Here is a 17,485-nt window from a genome sequence, read left to right as displayed (position 1 = left end):
ACTAAATAAAACAAAAACAGACCCACAGATACAGGGAACAAGCTGATGATTGCCAAAGGGGAGAGGGGGGAAGTGGGATGTCTGAAAAGAAAAAAACAAGGAAAGAAAAGAAACACAGCGGAGGGAAAGGACCCCTGGCAACGGGATGAAGCATCAAGTCCTGAGCTTGAATCCCAGCCTCGCCACTTACAGGCTCCAAACTGGGGCAAGTTGATGGAAAATCGTGGAACCGCTGCTCGGGTTTGGCCCAAGGGCTTGTTTTTGCTTTTCCTTTTGGTTATGCATGTCCTTGGTTTAACCTGCTCATTTCAAAACAGACATTTAAGTAAGCACTTGGTCCTGACACGCAGCGTGAACCGCACCAGGGCTGGGACAGTGACTAACAGGTCCCTGCCTGCAGGGAGCTGAGAGGAAGCAGGCGTGGAAACAGTTCGGTGCCATGGCTGGTTTTGATTTCACATTGCCCGTATTTTTTTCTTTTCTGAATTACACTGTCCCTGTTCATGTGGCAGCACTGGACAAAGCAGCAGCCTCCTCTCACGCCACACACATACACACCAGAGGGTGTCTTCCTTAATCCCTTTATTGAAACAATGTAAAAAACACTAAAGTGAACATTCCTTTATTCTTTAGCTCCAGGTTCTACAAAATGAATTGGTATTTCACTTCCCCCTGATTTGACCTTTCACTTATCTATACCAGATTTACTTTAAACAGGGAGTGCCTGCCTTATTATTTCACTTGTCATGAAATCTTTAAATGCTCCTTAATCTGTCCAGAACACCACCTAAATTTTCCACATGACACCATCTTCCCTGCGATCCCTGGTTAACTCTTGTTACAACTTCAGTATCTTCAGATTAAATATAAGACTATATGTTCAGTGAAAGCATCTCCAGCCTGATCATTTATCCTTTGTGAATGTTGATGCCAAATAATTTCTATTTTATACTTTAAAAATATTATTTATTTATTATTACTTAAAGTATTTGAAACAAGCAGGCATCAGGGGGACACATTCAGAAATCAAGCTGAATTACAAGAGCTCAGAGGGGAGGCTGGTCGTTGAGAACATGGACTTGAATCCTGACTCCATCCCTTACTCCCTCTAGCAAGTCATGTGACCTCTGTGTGCCTCATTTTCTCACTTAAAATGTAGGGGTGGTAACAGTACCAATTTCATAGGACTGTCATGTGAATTAAAGGAGCTCTGACTACATGAAGTGCTAAAAAGAGGGCCTGGCATATAGAAAACACCAAATGTCATCGTCACTGTTGGATCTCGGCCTTTTGTTGTAGCTGATAAAGGTCACATTCAGGTAACCAATGTCACTAACACAGATCATTTCAGGTGCATGAAATGCATCTCCACAAAGTCATCTTTGCTGGGAAGGGCCAATGTACAAGCGTTAATAGGCTGCTGAGCTGGGAGACGAGCTGGGGTCTAGTCCCGAGTCCTGCCCTGACTCCTCTGTGACCTTGGCCAAGTCAAGAAATGCTCTAAGCTTCCTTTATAAAGGGAAACAATTGTGTCATAAATTCTAATATCACTTGCCCTCTTATATCTAAAATGTGAAGGCTTTAGAGAATTAAGAAACACATTTATCTGTCATGGCAAAATACTATTATCCAAAATTCCTACAAAACCATTACTGTTGAAAGTAAACCATAACGTTTTTTCACTTGTGCCGGCATCAGTTTAACATTTCACGGGTTAAAGGTAGCAACATATATTGCATCTCTATACAGCTGAGGTCTTTCTGATGAGGGGAAATAAAACAGCTTCTATAAGAAAGGCAGTTCCTTTGAGTCAGGTCTCCCAACTTCACTTTCTGCTCTGGTCCTATTAAGATTGTATCCAGGGTTCATTCAATGAATATTAATTGAACCTAGGACCTGATTAAGAAGCAGAATGGCTAGATTAGGGAACAATCTATAAAAGGTGCTGAGTCATCACTGGGACAAACAAGAGAAATAAAGCATTTTATACAAAGCTGTAACTGTTATACAAAGTTAACAGTAACGTATACAATTAGAAGATGACTTCCAGTCTGGGGTGGGGGCAGAGGGGTTGCATGTGGTGGGATATGATTGACTTCCTGTCGCCTGGCCTGAAAGGGTCAGCTTAATGACCTTCTAGGCTGGAGGGAGGCAGTTTACTCTAGGGCTTTTGGTTGCTTAAATGAGGTATGTAAATTTGGGAGTGAGCGGAATTGCTCAGGACAACAGAGAAGGACTGAGAGCTGCCCCAGGGAACCAGCTTCTTGATTCATACCATACATAACACTCAGCCTCTCCCTAAATAAACGAAGAAGCGACCTTTGAAAAAGAGGAGGATGTGAGAAAATCCAATTATCAGTCTGTCCAGAGTACCCACAATTCAGCCAAGACCTAAATAGATGTGCTGTGTATGAAGCCCTGGGGAATTGGAGGAAAAACCGGCATTCCGTCCCGTCCCTCAAACACCTCAGGTACACACAGGGGTGCAGGGTGTGCTGGGATGGCAAATGGAATGGAGGAGGCTAAAAAATGTGGGGATTGCACTGGGGTTAGGGCTGGGAAAGGGTAAAAGAAGGCTGCTTATTAGCAGGGCAGAAAGATTCATAGGTAACAGAATAATGGATATACATACATCAGACAAAATGAGTTTGGCCATATTAACATGTTAAGAGAGAAGAAGAATTGTAACAGAGCTACATTTAGAAATAGTTTGTGTTTGGAAATCGAAGAAGAAAAATGGTGTGGGGATGCATTATTGTGTCCCCGTAACTGTATTTCCTCCTCCAACTCTGCGTGAACAAGAGGGAAAAAGCAAACGCATTGGGGGAGGGAGGCCTGGGCAAACGAGACTGCATATCGTGTTCTGCATCGCTTCTCCTTTTGCGGTATCAGTTGGATCTGACGGGGGCCTTAGTTGGGTTCAGTTATGTAGTGCCCTTTCCAGCTCCTCCTGAAAGGAATCTGTCGCATAAAACGTGTGTGCACACATGTCTGTGTGGGCACGTGTGATAGCTCTGATGAAGAAGTACGTTTTCAAGACTTCCTGCTACTCTCATCCCCTCTCAAGGCCATTAACACACTAATGAAGCTAACACACACCTGGAGGTCCTGCAATTTGTCAGCTCCTGTGATGCTCCCGTGATGACGAGCTTCCAGAGGTATAAAGAATAAAACTGGCTGCAGTCACACCGTTTTTGCCCTCTGACAGCTACCGTCATGCTCCCAGCAGCTGGTGTGAACACACAGCTGGGTTTTGTACTCCTGACGCGTCCCAGGCTTACACTAGCCAGCTCATTAGTGTCCGGGGTGCCACGCAAAAGGAGTAGGTTTGGCCAACAGATGATGTTTCAAGTTAAATGAGGCTTTGAATACGGTGCTGAGATTTCTGGGTTGGCTTTCCATAATTTTTCTTCAAATGCTTAGATTTATAGGGAGAAAGATGTTTAGTACTGTGAGTCGTTAAATTGCATTCCAAGAAGATTTCTTCTTGTAATTATTATCCTCTTTCTCCCCTCTGATACCACCAAGGAGTATATGCCGTTCACTCAGGACATAGATACCAGGCCTCCTGTGTGCAGATCCTCTCCCGGGCACTATCCAGGGGTACGGACCTCTCCCAGCCCCCAAGGAGCCCGCTGTGGAAGGGGAAAGGTAGATGTGGAAACAAATCCTTCCAGCCTGATGAGATGCAGGAGGCTATGGAATAGACACTATTTTAGCAACTTAAAAGAGGCCAGAAGAGGAAGTTAGGGACATACTTCACGGAGAACACACTTGAGAAACATTCAGAGGTCTGGTGAAGACAAAAGCCAAGTTCAATGCTTTTCACTGAAGTCCAGCCTATATATAGTATACAAACAGGAAAACAGAGAAATACGTGGAATGGTGTGGGGAGATTAAAGCAAATGAGTTCAGACCTCCCGGGGTTTAAATGCTGGCTTAGTTACTTGCCCACAGAAAAGCTACTTTCCTCTCTGAGCCTCAGTTTCCCCATCTGAAGAAAGGGACTGCTTCCACCAGGTTGAGTGGTTATAAGAACTAATTAAATATTACAAGAAAAACAAACAAAAAAACCTTAGCCCACCTGACACAGGGTAGACCCTTAATACATAGGAACTCAATAATATTAGCTCAATCAACCTGATTATATTACGTTGAAGAGAAAAATAAAAGGACAATAATAGCAACTAGTCTGCTTAAATAATTGTGATAAGAAAGAAACTGCACCATTCCAAAAGCTGACGAGAAAGAAAAAAAAAGCATTCTTCATGGAAAGCAGACCATTTTGAGTATTAGAGTTATGCAGAGAGCTAGATGACAAAAAAATAAAAGCAGACTGCACAGCAAAAAGTGGCCCTGAATAGAATGTTTTCAGAGGACAATGCTTATGCGATAATTAGCCTTTGTACCATCGTTAGCAGAGCATCATAAAGAACTATTCAAGTAAGAAAAGGCAGCAGGTGAAAGCAATTCTGAACACACGGGACTGCTTAACTCAGCAGGGCCCTGTGGCCTGTGGAACCAGGATCCCAACACATGGCCGCACGCCAACCAGGGCCCTTCCGCTGCTTCAGCTGGAATTTGTGCAGCGAGGAGCAGGGGCTGGGGATCAGAGGCAGGCAAGGAGGGCTCCACCTTGACGATGACAAGTGTAGCAACGCTCCTGGCACAGGGGCCTGCGAGGCGGGGGAAGGCTGGTATACACAGGGTTGCTGTGAGCTGGGGAAGCACAGAGTGCCAGGTGGCATTGACTTTACCCAGAGGACATTTTCTCAGGTCACTTTCATTCCTTTGTGGGGTGACAAAGGACACCTGCCCATCTGAGCTCACGAAACCTGAAACAGATCATCCCTCCTTCCATCCAAAACTGACACTTTCACTTCTCAGATCCCAGGACCTGAGAACCTCCAGCCCTGTCACCACCTAAATCCACATTTCACTGGGCAGCTGTGCCCTCAGATCCTGGATCAGGCCCTGGGAAGCACCCGGAGCAGTGGTTTATCCTACTTGGGGGAGTTGTTTCCTGAGCGCCACAGCCAAGCCAGCAAGCAATCCTAACAATGTCACCTGTGCGGTAAGGTGCACTCCGGGACACCTGGAGAAGCAGTGCCTCCGGCCACGCCAGGCTCAGCCGAGCTAAACACGCATATCTCGTGTCTCCTCCCTTTGGCTGCGTGTCTCACACGGGTTGGTGGCAGCACCCTGCTAACTCAAGGCCCTCAGAGACCCGGCAAGACAGAACCCAGCACCTGCTGTCCTGATGAGTGCAGGTCACCAGGCCAGAGGGGAAAAGAGAACGCACAGAGCAGAAGTGGCTCGTGCAGCTCCAGGCCAGATGGGACACGCTTTCACTTTCCCCACCCACAGCAAGTCACAGGGCCACGCTCTTCTTCGCAGAGGAAGGGAAGGACCACCCCATTACTGCGCAGAAGAGAGAGGTCCATGGTGCCACCCCACACACGAGCATTTATTATGGGATGAGGAGGAGGTGGACTGGAGAGCATCCCAGACGGCCCTGAATGAATGACCCAGCCTGAACCTGATGAGAAAGGGGGCGGGGTGGCGGGGATTCAGGCAGAGGGCACAGCATGTGCAAAGGGTGGAAATGTCCACATTGCTGATGTATCTGAGGAACCCTGGGCGGCGGTCCTGAGGTCAGACCATGAGGTGTGTGTACAGAACAGAGGGTGGGGACCGGTGATGCTTGAGAGATGAGAATGTGGCTGCCAGCCCGAAGGACCTGAATTTCACCTTGACTTTTACTATGAAAAACAAAACAGCCAAAGACGAGCCAAGTCTGAGCACCTCACAGGCGTTAAACGCTCTGTGTGAAGCACCACATTTAATCCTATGAAACAGAGGATACCGGGGGTCCTTAGTTTGTTCATTTGACAATTATTTCTTGGGTGCCAACTGCTCGCCAGGCATTGGTTCAGGTTTGACCCAGGTTTGGGGGCCCTAGGCTACGTCCCCATCCTCCTACTGCAATAGATTACACAATACATTAATAAGTGTATAAAATACATAATTAAAAACATGAAGGGTGCGTGAGGTTTTCTGAGAGCTGAAGGGAGATGTCTGGGCCCAGTTCTGTTCCTGCATCTAAAAGTCCTGCACCTAAGCCCTAATTCTGTAAATAATGGGGTCCACGGGACATTCTGCATCAGGGGACAGGCAGTGACCTGATTATGTTTTGCAAAATTTGCTCAGATCGGGGGGAGAGATTAACATAGAGAAATATTGCAGATTGTAAATGACTATAAAAGTCATGAGGCTGGGGAAGAAAAAAAAAACCCGAAGAAAGCCAGATTTGGGGTTCAGCTGATGACAGCCATAAAACAGACCATATGGGGCTGACAGGATCCATCACCAACTGCAACGTAGAAATGTGTGGAAACAGTTCCTTAAAGGCAGGAGGAATCAATTCGGGCTGACTATTTGATTAGCCGTCCTCTTCCACTGTTTCAAATGCCTGTGTGCCTCAGTTTCCTCTTCTGTCATCTTGGGCTGTGGGCATGTGACCAAGTTTTGGGGTAATGGGGCCCACAGAGGAATGTCGTACAGGCTTTTGAGAAATATTTTCTTTCCTGATTAAAAAATAAAGAGCGATCCCAACCTAAGTTAGAGATACGGGAGGCTGCATGGGGACCCCAGGGCCCTCTCGCCACCTGGATGGGTTTCAGCCAGGTGGGCCGGGAGGACTGCATGATGATACACAGCTGGGACCTCACTGGCAGCCTTGATCTGCTTTTCAAACGAAATCAGGCTTATCAGAGAGAAAAGCTAAGGATTACTACGGAGGGCCCCGTTCTAGACATGTACTCAGTACCAGGCTCTTGAGTGGGTGTTTGATGTACATTATAAAATGTGATTCACACAGTAAATATCCATGAGGAAGTATAATTCCATTTAACAGGTAAGGCCACCAAGGTCTGGAAAAACAACATCACACACACCCCCCTTCCCGCCATGTCAAATACCTCGAATAATACACTACCTACCAGAGCAGGGGACATTCTGTGCTGAGTCACCAGGAGCTGCAAACTGTCCTGGTCCCAAGAATGCTCCGGCCTGGAAGAAAGGCTGAGGCGGTGGGCCCATCCATCCCCCCGGAAATGGCGGGTTCCTGTGACGTGTGTGATGATGGACTTAGAGACCAGGAGGGAGGTCAGCACTGCCCAGGGAGAAGTCGAGGCAGAAGCAGTGGCACCCTGAGCCTCTCTTTAGTAAGAGCTGACGATGAATAAATGGAAATTTAAACCAAACCAAAAGAAACGACCCCTGGAAATAGGAGGAGGAGGATGAGGGGGCACCATAGCTAATCCCTCCACAAGATGGCACTCAGCTCCCTCGTCTTCAGGTTTATCTGGGATTTTGTGCCATCAAAGAACACTGTTTATATCACATTCCACATTTGTTCCAGTTTCACCACTGCCATCTTTGTGTCCTTCCCTCAAGGTCATGGGCATTCAGTGGGGTTCCCGAGAAGCCTTGGCAAAGGGAGAGGGTGCGGCATGTACCTAGGGCTGTGTCGGGGTTTACCCAGGGAAGACTGCCCCGTGCAGAATGTCACCGGGTGGCATGCTCCTCGAATCCTTCGGCCTGCTGTGACATTGCCCCGCTGTCTCCTTTCCTGTCCCCTCCCTTCCCTGGTTCTCTCCATCCCTCCTTCTCTCTCGCTGTACTCTCTCTGTGCCTTTCCCTACCAGCTCCTGCCATGTCTTTTCTACATTGCTGCTTCTCATCTGTTGGCCCAGAAAGTGAAATCATAAGGTTTGCTTGAATTATACAAATTAAGACCAAAGAAACAAAGGGCAAAAGACGCAGACACTCTCCCAGGAATACGATGCATGCAATTCAGCCTATGTGCTCTGTGACATGACACTGAGTTTGTAATCTACAAGGTCATGTCGCTTTCTTTTGCCATCTTATTCATAGCATTTTTTTTTAAATGCTGACTATGAGGGATGCGCTGTGTAAATGCTTGACATAACTTATTTGGTTTAATGTGTACTGAGCAGTCCTCCACTATAATTTTAATTATGCCCATTTTGCAGATGTGGAAACTGAGGCTCAGCAATGAGAAGCAGCTCACCTCCTCCTGCCTGGCTGAGTAGCAAAGTGGACTCTCTGGCTGGCTAAGCCTGCATGGTAACCATTAGGCACTTTCGCCTTCTTTCTGGTCCATATTCCATATAAACACTGCTAGGAAGCAGCTCAGGTTAAGCGAGGCGTTAGTAATATTATAGACAACAGAAACTGGTTCCTATGGCCTGAGCCATATCTCACTATTGAAGAAAGCATAAAACTGCTTTGGAAAGTCCGCATGCAACAAACGCCTTATTAATTTAGTTCCTCACTGGGCTGTTACCTGAAATGGAAACGGGGCATTTTCACAGGCATCCTCGGAACAGCACACTCCAGCAGTCTGAGGGGAGATCTGGGACTCCATTTATAACCTGAGGTCATCTCCTCGGGAGGAGCGAGTCTGAAAGTCTCTCTAACACTTTTACTGGCATTGGAGGACGGAGCAGTTGCAGGTGTGAGTTTTCAGAGCACAAGGTACCCCTTCAGTGTGCTCAGTGGAGCCCTTGTGTGAGCAGAGCCTTTCCAAGCCCGGCCCTACAGTAATGAGCTCCGAGTTCCGCTGGTGTTGAATAAAGGTGCACTGTTAATGGGCTGACCACTGCCCTGGTAGCCTCCTGGGTTTGAAATCCTTTCCTCCCAGAGGGTGTTAGGAAGAATTGGTGCGTGCCTTTGCGACACGGGAGAGAATGAGGTTCACTTATGAAATGTACTGACACATCTTGGTGGGTCCACACTTCTTTTGCTTCTTTCAACAAACAAGTAAGCTTGCCTCGGTTTGATCCGTTACTTAGCTCACCAGAGCAAACAACCCTTCCATTTCTCCTTGTACCACGCCCTGGCTAAGTCAAGATGACTAGACTTTCCTTCAAGATTACTGGACTTTTCCCATCTGTAACTTCCTAGGTTTCTAGAACTTTCACTGAAGTAATTGCTCAGGACAGTCACCACAAAAATAGGGGTGTTTAATAAAATATAAACCTTCCAGTTAAATTGAAATTTCAGAGAAACAAATAAATTCTTAATATTTAGTGTCTGGGACATACCTATATTAAAATAGTCTATGTTGTTCATCTGAAATTCAGGTTTAACTGGGTGTCCTGTATTTTGATTTGGTAAATCTGGCAACTCCACATAAGAAGGAGACACCTTTTTTCTGAGCATTATGCTAGGCATTTTATACTGGCCAACTCCTTTCACCCTCATTAGAGTGTAGGACAAAACCTGAGGCCCAGAAAAATTGCCTATTTCTCAGGACGATATAATCAGTAAGCAGGAGATCAGAAATTCAAACAGATGTGACTTCAAAAGCCTTGCTCTTTCCACCACAAGAATAACTCCAAAATCTAATCCCGGAAATCTGTAATTGACACCTTCTCCCTCCTTCCTATCCAGGACGCTGGGGAAAATCTGGTTTAAAATGTAATTTAAGCAAAGTGTGAGCCAGTTTTGCAGAGCAGGCGCCCAACTACTTCCCCCCGTGCCTCTGAAGCATTTATTTTTCTGAGCACAGCTAGGCGAGCTTGGCTCTTCAGTTCAGCTGCGTCTGCAATCACCTTTCTCCCACTGTATTTTAACTCCTGATACAGGACTCTGATTTACTCTCCTAAATGAGAGCGTGAGGACATCTACATAAAACCACCGTGTACCTCAACTGCGGGAATTCTAGGGGAAAGTCAACAAAACACAAAATGCAGCCCAGAAAGTGCTGAAATGGACATTCTTGACAAACAAAAGGAGGCAGACATAAATGTTTTACATCTAAATATATTCCTTCGCTTATAGAAAACGTAGGCCATTCAGCCCTCCAGGGACGTATGCAGTCTCCACCTTGAGCCATCCTGTCCCTCCAGGTGGGAAATCAGGCAAGGTACCCCACCCCAGGTCTGTGCCTTCAGTCTCAGGGGTGAGCACAGCTGCTTTACCCCCAGGCCTCAGTTTCCTTAAAACGTAAAATGAAGATGCTAAGAGCTGCCATCTCCCTTGAAGGACTGGGTACAGGAGAAAAAGGACACAGTGGGTATGACTGCATGGCATAAAAGTAAGGAATTATTAGTTTCATTCTTCCCCCCCCATGTTTTCATATATATATATATATACACACACACACACACACACACACACACACACACACACACACACAGTAAAACCCTGGATTGCAAGTAACTTGGTTTGCAAGTGTTCTGCAAGATGAGCAAACATTTCCAATACATTTTAACGTGGCAAACGAGTAATGTCTTGCAATACGAGTAGTTTGTTTCTGGAATGAATTATGCTTGCAAACCAAGGTATTACTGTATATTCTTCTTTAATTGGTTTCATTCTTTTCATAGCAGAGTGCATTTGCACGGCCAGGATCTACTCAGGGAAGGGTTTGTGGTAGTTAACCTGCCAGCTATTCACCTGGGCCGTCCACTCTGGGAATCCCTACAGTGGGCAAGTGACCTCGCAACGAGAGCTTGGCGGCCGTACAGTTTGACTCCGTTTGATCCTCCTTTGGCTCTTCTCTTCCATGCCTCTCTCTTTCTTTACATATTTCTTGCTTCATGCAGCCTTCCCTCATGCCCCCAGGCAGACACGCTGCCTCTTGTTTATTTTCTGAGCAACTATTTGGAACCAGACCCAGTGTTCCAGAAACTGGTGGGAGAAGCAAACACCTGCCTCTAAATGCCTCCTCTCACAGGGCACGATTTTGACGGGGGAGCGAGAAAGAGAAGGAAGACAGCCCCAGAAGTAACAGGACGACGCCAGGTAGATGTTATTGCTACAAAATCACGCTAGGGAAGAAGGCAGTAGTGCAATGAAAGAAAGAAATGGGAGATGGGAGGAGGTGTGTTCTCAAGGGAAGGCCCGCCTAATGACACAGGCAGAGGACCAAATTCTATGCATCTATCCCCTCGCCTGTAAAAACAAGCCAGTTTGTCTGACTGCCGTCCTGCTCTGTAAGTTCCCCAAGAACAACAGCTACTGTTTCTCTTCTGCACAACTGCCCCCCCACAACACTCAATAGCAAAGCTGGGGGCAGCTCTGAGATAGGGTGCATTGGAGCTTTAAGGGAACAAGGACATTTCACACACGGAACACATTTTTAAAAATACTTGTTTTTTTTTGTGATACAACAATGAAATTTCATAGTAATACCAAATGTCTTTGCCAGGTAAAAAAAATTAGAGCTTCAAAAATTCTTCCCTGAGGATGGGGTCCCAGCTTCAAGTGGGTCAAGCAGCAGAGATTTAAACTGTTCCTGGCACGTATCAGATGCTCGAGTAAAAAGATGCTGAATGTCAGAGCCCTGAGCATCAAATTCCAATAGTTAAAACATCCTCCCCATACCCCTTGCTCACTTTAATGATCTACTCTTTTGTAATCATGTGTTAATGTCTTCCCTGCTGGTCTATAATTTCCTTGAGGACTGGCCCTCGATTGATTTTGGTCATTAATGTATTCTAGCACTTAATCTAGTACCTGGCACATGGTGGACACTCAGTAACTATGCTCAACCATCAGTTTCATTAAAATTAAGAGCATGGTCTGTTGTCAGGGGTTTACCCACAATAGCGACACCCAGGATATAATCAAGGGTCCAAACTCTAACATCCAAAAAGCTTTTATGTTGAGTAGCAAAACTTGACTTTGGTTCTGTTGGACCACAGACTGAACATGAAGACCCCTGGCTAGCTAGGTAAGGTTTTTACCCCAGCACACTGGCCTTTCACAGGGCCGTCCTCTGATTGATTACAATCCTTGGCACACCACTATCTAACCCAGGATGGATTTTACTAATCTATGTCGCTTTTATCTGTCTCCTCCACGAGAAGACAAGCACAGGGCGAAGGATTTCCATCTGCTGTACCCTGTGCCATGTCACCAGCGAGCAGAACATCATTTGGAACTCAGTAAACGTGTTAAAGGAATAAATGTGCACGTTGTAACCGCTCCCTAGGACCAGGGAAAGGAACACCGCAAGCAAACGTTCCGTACATGTGATGGTTTTTTCATCGGAACACTGCCTCCACTCCTCTCCAGCTAGGCCCCTGCCTCGATACTCTGGGTAACTGATTTCATTGGGTGTCATATTGCAACCAATTTCTTTTCTGTCCCCAGATACCAGAGATCATAAATTGGAGGCCTGCAGGGCAGATATGAGGCCTACCTACAGAAGGGTTTTGTTTGGCCCATGTGGTGTGACTTTAAAATACTGAATTAGCTGCTGGCACTTAAAAGTCAGTAGATTCTATATAAAATTGTGAACGTACAGCCTATCTTGAAAAAGAAAAGAAGAAAAAAAACCACACAAAATAACAAACAGATCTGGCAAGACTGGGCCTGAGGTCCCACGGGCAACCCCTGCGTGAGGCTGGTGCTACAGGGCTCCCTGCACCAGGCACAGGGCCTGGGTCCAGCTTAGTAACTTGCCTGGCTACTGAACCCATCTGAGTTTGCGACCCCTGCTGGAAAGCCACCAGAAAGCATGCAACCTGGAGGAAAAAGAAAAAAACAAAAGTAAAGAAAAGATGCCCACTGGGATCTATTTCTGTTATGTTCAGGCTATTCCTTGGAAGAATAATGGATTCATTTTTCTAGATCTCTCATGGTTCCACATAACTATTGACAAATTATAGCCCAGTAAGTATTATTCTAACGGCCTAAAAATGCTATGAGCGTAATCCCCTGTGGGGAGAGGAAGCTGAGAATGCTTCATGTGGGAGGCAGGCCTGGGGATGAATCATGGGAGGCTGCCGGTGACAGTGGAGACTAACTGGGAGAGAAAGGGGACTCACCTGGAGGCAACGGGCGACCATTAGGAGTTGGTGAGAAGCTGAAAGGCCAGGCTTGGAACATGAGAAGGGTTGATGGGAAACTAGGCACCAGGGAACGCCTCAGCATCATGCCATGGGAAGTGTACCCCTGGGGCATCCTGGGTCACCCATGCTGCCACGCATGTCACTAAATGAACACTCAACTGTCCTTGTGTCCTTTAGCCAGTCCTTCAAGATGCCAGGTCTCCGGTGGGATCATCAACTGAGCCCTAGTTCAGCGCCCAGAGATACGGACAAAGAGAAGGAGCCCCCCCCCCCAAGTCCTTCCGTGACAGGATGGCTTTCCCTCCAATAAGCAGGCTGTTTGGTTACTGGGCGCCTTTCAAAATAAGAGTTCAGGTGGGTTAGGGGGATTCTAAGTGGTGGTGGGTGGGAGGGGGCCATCCAGCCCAGCGAGTGAGATGACAGACAGGCCTGAACTCCAATCAGGAATCCTTTGTGCCTTCAGAAACTTAACTTTTCTCATCTGCAGATTCCAACCCTTTAAAATAGAAGGGATGCCATCTGCCTGTGCACAGCATAGGGCTGCTGTGAAGATTCAACTCAATCCTTCGTTCATTATTTCAAAAATAATGATAGGCATCTAGTAAGTGCCAGGCATTTAGTTATGTCCTGGGAACAAATTCTGAACGACAAAAATGCAAGAGAGAGCCAGTGCTGAATGCTGAGGACGGACTTAGACAAGGGACACCCAGGTCGTCTCCTGAAACTATCCTGTATCACTTCTCCCCAACTGATAACATCATCTGCAACTTTCCTTCTGTTTTGATTAATCAATTAGCAGGGCCCTTCCTCCAAAAAGATATTGTCTTAAGACATGTGAAATGCATTAAGCTAAAAAAAACCCAAAAGACAAACAAACAAAAAAACAACCAAACAAAAAAACCTCTAAAATACTTAACTCTAAAAAATACTAACTCTAAAAACAAGAAATGGATGGTTCGGAGAAGCAGTGAGGCCTGACGCTGGTGGATCTCAGGTGGAGTGATCACAAGGAGATCATTGCTCCTTGGCTGGTCAGTCTATGTAATTCAAAGCGACACACGCCGACTACAATCACGTTAAAACAGACAATGTAAAATCTGCAGCAAAGGCAAATTAAGTAGCCCTGAACATTCTCATCAGTGTTTTAGAATTGCCAACATGCTCTTCACGTACACTTTCTCACTTTCTCATGATAATCTTTCAATCTCTATGTTGCAGAGGAAGAACAGGAGGCTCAGAGGGAAAAATCCTGTGCCTAGGGCGCTGGGGAAAGACGCTGTCTCCAAATCCAGCTCGCGCTCTCGCCATTGCCCCAGTGGAAAAGGGCGGCCAAGCTAGAAAGCACTGGGGCTATAGCGGGGTTTGAAGGAAGATACTGATGCCAGGGTTATGGGGAACAACCTGGGTCTTTTCCAACAGCAGCAAGAAAATTACAGCTTTCCACAATAGCTGGAAAGTGACTGCATTTCCCACCCAGCAGCTAGAAAGTTGTAACTGTTTCACTCCTCCAAGACCCTCTCATGCAAGGACGCTGGGTTGCCGGCAGCCCCTGGAGCCTGGTGTCTGAGCCATGACCCTGCGTACAGGCTCAGTTCCATTAGGACATCAATATATTCTATTGCCCCTCTCTCCAGAATCTAGTCTCAATAGAAAGAACGTGACTCAGTCAGTAATCACGGCAGGTATGTGCCAGCGGGGGTGGAAGCCATGGACTGGAAAAGGCAGTGGGCATGGACCAAGTAACCTGACACCAGCCAGCCTGATACCAGCCAGTCCATCTTCCTAGCCCCTTTCTAGTCACCATCAAATTTTAATTCAAGGAAAGCTTCCACTTTGCTTTTCCTTTCAAAGAGCTCTGGGGACTTTTCCAATAAGAGACGTTCTTCTTTTGACAACAAAAGCCCAAGCCCCAACTATATTATAGAGTCCAAGCAAAAGGTTCGGGGACGTCTGCACTGTTCAAAGCACTACTTTAGACCATAGGACTTGAGGCTTTAGACTAGGCACACCAACAACAGAGCTAAGAGCCCTGGGTTTTTCCTGATCCCATTTGCAAGTTCAAGGTACCACTTTCTTACTAGTTTCCCAAGCAAAAAAAAAAAAGAAAAAGAAAAATCTCCCATCTTAAAGCTACAGTGCATTGTACACTAGTCGGCTTCGGCCTGGATCTGCAGTCCAGAAAAAGGCTCAAGAAGTCTCACTAAGGGATCCTCATCGGATGTTGGTGTCCGAATTGTTTCGACTTAAGAGTGTTTAGTCACAAAGTTGTCACCCATGTCAAACTTGGCTGAGAGAGTTAGAGGGACTCACTGCCGCTGAAAAAGGCTCCTTTCTAAGAGGATCTTTCTCTGCCAAGAGCTGGAGGGAACATTATGTAACACAGCGGTCCATTTCAATGTGTTATGTCTGCGATCCTATGGGAAGAAAACCTCTAAGCACTGGAAATACAAAGAGTAAGGAGGGGATTTGCAGCTGAAGCGTTTACCTCCTGGAATTTGACTAGGTCAGGCTTATTGCCACTTTCTCCAATTGTTACTGAGAAAGCAGAAAGCAAAATAAGAATCCCCAACGCCAACGGATGGGCTATAGAATCGCAGGGAGGCAGAAGTTGGGCTATTTCCCCCTCCTTTTTTTTTTTTTAAAGATGGAATTCCTGGAGTTAACCCTTGAGTGGAAGTTGGTAATTGCGTTTCACCAAAATAAGGTGAGATTTGCTTGCAAAGCCAGAACGCACGAGTGGGACCAAAAAGATCCTGCGAGCGCACGGGCTGCAGCCACAGAAGCCAGCGGAGCACCGGCGCCCGGGCGCTGGGGACACGTCTGGGGGACTGGCTCCCCCGGCGAGCGGCGGGCGGCGCAGTCGAGCCGTTAGTACCCAGGTTTCCAGACCCCTGGCTTCGAGAGGAGGATGGGGCGCGCTGTGCTCCTGCTGGCTCCCTCGGCTGCTCCTTGCGGCTGTTCCCTGCTAGCAAGGGACCGCTTCTGGGAGCGCAGCGCGAAGGCAGTGGATTTGGACTCGCCTCTCAGAATCCCCCCCGAAAGCATCTTGGTACAAGTAGTGGATAAAAATAGCCGGCGGATAACGCTGGGGGAGGAGCGAGACTCGCGCAAGGGAAGGCAAGGATACGACTGGTCCAGCAAAGTGGGGTGCCGAGGGGGAGGGATGCAACCCTTCTCCCGAGAGAGGGGTCTGGGTGTGCGAGGAAGCGCGGATGCCCGCCGGGTGGAGTCGGGAAGATGTGAGACGCGCAGCGCCGCGACCTCCGAGGAGCGGAGCACACCCCACCCAACGCGCCCTGCTTCCCGGCTCCGGAGCCCGCCGCTCCTCCATCCCATCCAGGGCTCTCGAAGCCGGCGCTCCGGCTCCAGGGGCAGGTGGGTCCGGAAGCGGGAGCAGCGGCAGCGTGCGGTCGGCCTCCCGGTTCAGAAAGCGCACCTGAAGACGTCAGGCTCCTGGAGGGTGCCCCTTGTTCTGAGCTGGGGGTTACGGGCTGCCACCGCGGGTTGGCGTCCCGCCGCCCCTCACCCTCAACATCTGCCGCCCCCCGTGGTGCTCGAAATAGAAACAGAGGCAGAAATTTTAAAAAAAGTAAAAAGTAACAGGAAAAATCAGGACCGTGTACACTTGGCGTTTGGGGAAAGGGACTACTTACTGTTTGGCCTGTCGCTTCAGTCTCTCTCATCCCGGGCACCCCCGTCCCTCGGGAGATGCCCCCAGCTCTTCTCCACTCCAACCAAATGCCGAGGCAAGTCACCAAGGTTACCCCGGCCCGTACGCTCCCTCGACCCGCCGACTTTCTGCTGACTGTATTCCCGCCCCGGTTCCCAGCCCAAGTGGTACCCCAGCTCCGCTGCGCGCTGCGCCCCCGCTGCCCGGCACGGCCACAGGGAGACGCGGCAGGCAGGAGCGAACCTCCGACTCCGCCAGAGGGAAAAAAATCCAGTCCGCTAAGAGTCTGGAACCCCGATACCTGCCGGCCAAAGAACGAACCGAAACACAAAAACCAGTCTCCCGGGACTCGCGGAACTGAGGGGCCGAGGCGGGAGGCGAGGAGGACGGGGACACCCCGGGTCTCTCCTTCCCTGTCCCCCTGCATCCACGCTGCTTGCTCCGGCTCCCACTCACCTTGGGCTGGGCGCCTGCCCGGAGTCCGGGCGCCTCGAGCACCCCGCGTCCTGCCCCTCCCGAGCCTGGCGGCCCCCGCCCCGCGCGCTCCGCACTCACCTGCGCTGCGCCGCGGTCCCGCGGCTCCGGCGTCCGAAGTCGGCTCTCGGGCTGGGCCATGGGCAGCGCCGCCGAGCACCGACGGCCGGCGGAGTGAGCTTCGGGACGTCCGGGGACGCGCGGGAGCGAAGGGGCGCGGGCGACCGGAGACGCGGCAGTGGCGGCGGTGCGTGGCCGCCGCGCGCCAGGGACTTTGCAGGCGGGAGGCTCCGCGACGCGTCCCGCGGAGGGGAGGAGCCGGAGGAGGGGCGGGAGGCGGGGACGCGGGAGGCCGGGCCCCGAGGGAGCGCGCCGCGCCGGGCGGAGGAGGACCGCGAGCGCCCACTGCTGCCCGGTCCGCTCTGGTGCCGCCCGGGGCCGAGCCCGCGGC

General features: G+C 48.7%; 1 protein-coding gene across 3 annotated transcripts in view; it reads right to left on the bottom strand.

Annotated features, from left to right (window-relative positions):
• HS3ST1 (heparan sulfate-glucosamine 3-sulfotransferase 1) overlaps nt 1–17,485 on the bottom strand; it is a 31,214-nt gene that overhangs the window by 13,049 nt on the left and 680 nt on the right. Inside the window, exon 1 of one of the 3 annotated variants that reach the window (XM_019631635.1) lies at nt 17,116–17,349. The exons of 1 other annotated variant lie outside the window; for it this stretch is intronic. The gene's annotated coding sequence lies outside the window, so the exon portion shown is untranslated. Of the gene's footprint in view, nt 1–16,543; nt 17,057–17,115; nt 17,350–17,485 lie in introns of those variants that run through there. One more of the 3 variants, XM_019631637.1, reaches the window with a different exon arrangement.

Source organism: Hipposideros armiger, unplaced genomic scaffold (genome assembly GCF_001890085.2).
Source record: "Hipposideros armiger isolate ML-2016 unplaced genomic scaffold, ASM189008v1 scaffold_1024, whole genome shotgun sequence".
Classification (NCBI taxonomy): domain Eukaryota; kingdom Metazoa; phylum Chordata; class Mammalia; order Chiroptera; family Hipposideridae; genus Hipposideros; species Hipposideros armiger.
This window is presented reverse-complemented; position numbering and strand designations above follow the sequence as displayed.